The sequence below is a fragment of the Bombus impatiens genome, unplaced genomic scaffold, assembly GCF_000188095.3.
Source record: "Bombus impatiens unplaced genomic scaffold, BIMP_2.2 scf_0217, whole genome shotgun sequence".
NCBI lineage: Eukaryota > Metazoa > Arthropoda > Insecta > Hymenoptera > Apidae > Bombus > Bombus impatiens.
The window spans coordinates 2,112,873-2,116,493 of NT_176636.1; the positions used below are offsets into that span (position 1 = coordinate 2,112,873).

A 3,621-nucleotide genomic window follows, 5' to 3' on the forward strand; every position below is an offset into this window, starting at 1 on the left:
GCTGGATTCTACAATCCGGCGGCGCATCTGCCAGCCACGAGTTCGCCTGGACCGACGGCGCATCATCTACAGGGAAAAGGGATCCTCAGCAGCCCGCATCATCATCCGCATCTCAATCCTCACGGCATCACGCCGCCAGGTGAGACATATGACAGATTACACTCGGTTTCCCGGTTTCCAAAGCTACAGTGTCTCGTGATTCGGCCAGGATCAAGCTTTGTGATTACACGTAGCCGAGCTTTCGGTGTAATACGAGCGATAGGAAGTGATCCGAGGCTCGGAAGGAAGTAGCGACGACGTGGAAGATGTAAATCACGTGGAATGTGTAAATCTTGCAGGTTTAGGTGCACGGTTTTAGGATTCGTAGGTTGCAGTGCAATTGATACAGCTTTAGGTGTAACGCAGTGTAACAAATAGATGTTTCGGTTGTTAGAGAAAAGGAGGAAAATTTGCTTTGGTGATGTTGTACTTCGATGGAGTAGGTGAGGGTTCGAAGTTGATGAAGAAGGTTGGAATAGTTTCTGGAGAACAGTAGGTGGGAAGAGTTTGTTAAAGTTGCAGGAATTAATTTTGTTTGTTCGCGTTGAACTTCAGTTCGATGACTAAAGGTTTTCAGTTGATAGAGAAGGTTAGATTATTTTCTAGAAGACGGTAGGTGGCAAGAGTTTGTTAATATCGTAGGAATTATGCTTCAAGTTGTCAGTACAACAATATGTTTTATGTTGTCAGAGGAAGGTTGAAGTCTCTTCTGCAAGAAGAGAGAAATGTCTGATTTGTTAACGTTGTAGGAAATGTGCTTGATTTTAAGATCGGAGTATCTTTTAGAAGACAGTAGATTCGACAAAAATTCATTCTTTGAAACTTCTTGGAATTTTTCCGGAAATAATTAAACGTTCTAAGTCGATAGAGAAAGTTAGGATATTTTCTGAAACACAACGGATGTAAAGAGTTTGTTAATGTTTCAAGTTCTGAGTGTAACACGTAGATATTTTAAATCAATAGTCTTGTTCGGAAGAAAATAATAGACAGCAGGTGACAATAGCTTGTTAATGTCGTACAAGTCGCGCTTAGAGTTTCGAATATGATAAGTGAAAAGGTTAGTTGAAACAGGAAGGTCGGTGTCCTTTTTGAAATGACAATAGGTGTTACATGAAAAATGTGTTATATACAATCGTTAGATTATTAATATTACACAAAACTTGGTCCAAATAAGAATTTTGAGTCGATACAAAGGGATGAAGTCTTCTCTGCAAGAAACTACAGAACAGAATCGTTAGTTTCTTTAAACCGTACAACTTGTGTTCCAAGTTCTCTGTGTTTTAGGTTTGATAGAGTACGATAAGTCTTTCCTGGAAGTCCAAATACGTGGAAAAGAGAACGAATGATAGATAGAACTGTTAATTTGCGAACATCTTGCGAATCATACGCACAGTTGCTACTATATAATAAACAAGTTTTTGAAAGAAAATTTAATTTTCTAAAGTACAGTACTAAATTAGTATACTGTACAATTTTTAGATTTATTTTACAATATTCCCGATATAATACAGGCTACAGATAGATAAGGAGGAACCTACTTTTATGAAACAATACTAAATAAAATCGTAATTTCGTTAACAACGCACGAATCATTGCTAAGCCATCTACATAAGTACGTTTATCTTCGACAAAATCGAAGAGTAAACGTTTCATTCTTCGCGGTAGATCGCCATTTAACTCAACATCGTGTTCATCCGCTGCTGGTTAATCGTTTTGCGAAACAAGCAACATCTTATACAAACACAGCTTACACAAACTGCCTGGATCTGATCAGATCCTCGGTAACCATTCACACAAGTAATTATACAACAAAAAACTATTAAAACAAACGGACGAAAAACATGGATCACGCGTCAATCTCTCGGCTAAACGTATTTTAGCTTCCAGTTGAGAATCTTTCGACATGTCCAACGCGAGAACAGGTTGTTTCGTTGATAAGCGAATCGTAGAATCTGATAAACATCGTGTTCGAGCGCAAAAAGACACGTTGATCGGATGAATCAGATGTTGCGACAAATACACCTCGTAGATCTTGCTTCTGGCTACCGGTAGAATCTAAATTGAGACGTTAAAACACAGTGGCAGCGAGTGTTTAATTCGGGGTTCAAGTAGCGACGAGTAGGAGATTTTCGTTTCACTGGACGACAACACGCGAATGCTAGAATCTCCTTAAGAATAGTTTCGAATACTAGTCTCGCGGCTAGAATTCAGCGAGCAAGTTGCTCAAACTTGAAATTCGATCTAACTATGCGGTGGAATTTCTTGAATCGGTCGCGAACATGCCACGCGAGTTGCAAAATGAGACGTGGATGAGTTTCTGTTTGATTCTCTCGGTGAAGTTTCAGTCGACAAGAGCAGTTAGTTTTTTGGTAAGTTGGGAAGAAAATTGGATTTTTGGCGGATGTAGAATTCGCTGTACAGGCGGCTTGCTTTCGTTTTCGTAGGTTTCTGAGAAATATTCGAAGTTTAGTATTAGTGTGTGAAGAGATCTGACAGAAAGCATTGTTCGAGCGCCAAAGTTGGCAATTTTGAGATTCATACGGCAGGAAACTCCACAAGTTCCGAGAAACTTTCCATAAAACTTTCATACGAGCCTGCAGTTCATAATAATCGTAGTTTAAAATTCGAAATTCGCAAAGAAATCAAATCGCTATTCACCGAAGTGAATCTTCTCTCCTTAAAAAAGCTTGCAACGCGTTTCACAGAATCTTCTATTCTCGAATTTAAACACAATCGTTTTCTCGGTTCCAAAATTGCGTTGGACAAATTAATTCCTCCGTGTGAAACTTCTATTCTCGCATTTAGGTGAATCATCTGTTAGACTGGAAAATAATATTGTTCGGGATAAGCTTTCAATGCGGTTTGCAAACGCAGAAATTTAAACACAGGTCCTTTTCAAATTGAAAAATCCGACACAAAATTCTATTCTCAAGTTCACTGGCCGAATGTTCAGATTATTTTAGCCAAACTAAACTCTCAGTGCGTTCGTCTAAAGATTCTACTTCAAACTGATACACCGTCGCTTCTTAAATTTCGAAATTGTTTTCAACCAAACAAGCCTTCGATATATTCGATCAAAATATACCTCCTTCTCAAATTCTAAAATTCTTTCTCGGCCATACAAATTTCCTACGTTCATCCATAAATCATCTTCCGTTTCTCGAACCGACTAAAACTACACGAAATTCATCGTTACGCGCGGAACATCGAAGGACTCCGGCAAGAAATCGAAAAAGCTTTATCGAAAAACCGAGGAAATTCGTGTGGAAAAAATACACGACTGGATCGCGGATTTTCGCGCATTTATAGGAAATTTAATGGTGGAAAAACCAGAAAGAATACAGTCGAATAGAATACGCTAGAAAGTATAATACTCGTTGCGATTTTTATTTGTTAAAACGAATCTCCATTTAGATTTCATGCTTTAAATTATGTCCATAAAAATCCGCCAATCTATACATGTCGCACGATTCCCTTATGCTCGCCGAAATACCAGCAACAACCGCGGAAAAATCGACAGGCATTTAATTACCGTGGCTCTGGTTTGTTTTACGAGCGACAGCGTCGAACTTGTTGCGCGCG

At 39.0% G+C, this 3,621-nt stretch overlaps 1 protein-coding gene across 1 annotated transcript in view; it reads left to right on the plus strand.

The window, feature by feature from the left end:
* Window positions 1-12: 12 nt before the first annotated feature.
* Window positions 13-3,621, plus strand: part of LOC100740497 (optomotor-blind protein) — a 186,882-nt gene continuing 183,273 nt past the window's right edge. The window contains exon 1 of the mRNA XM_033319790.1: window positions 13-139. The gene's annotated coding sequence lies outside the window, so the exon portion shown is untranslated. The remainder of the gene's footprint in view (window positions 140-3,621) is intronic.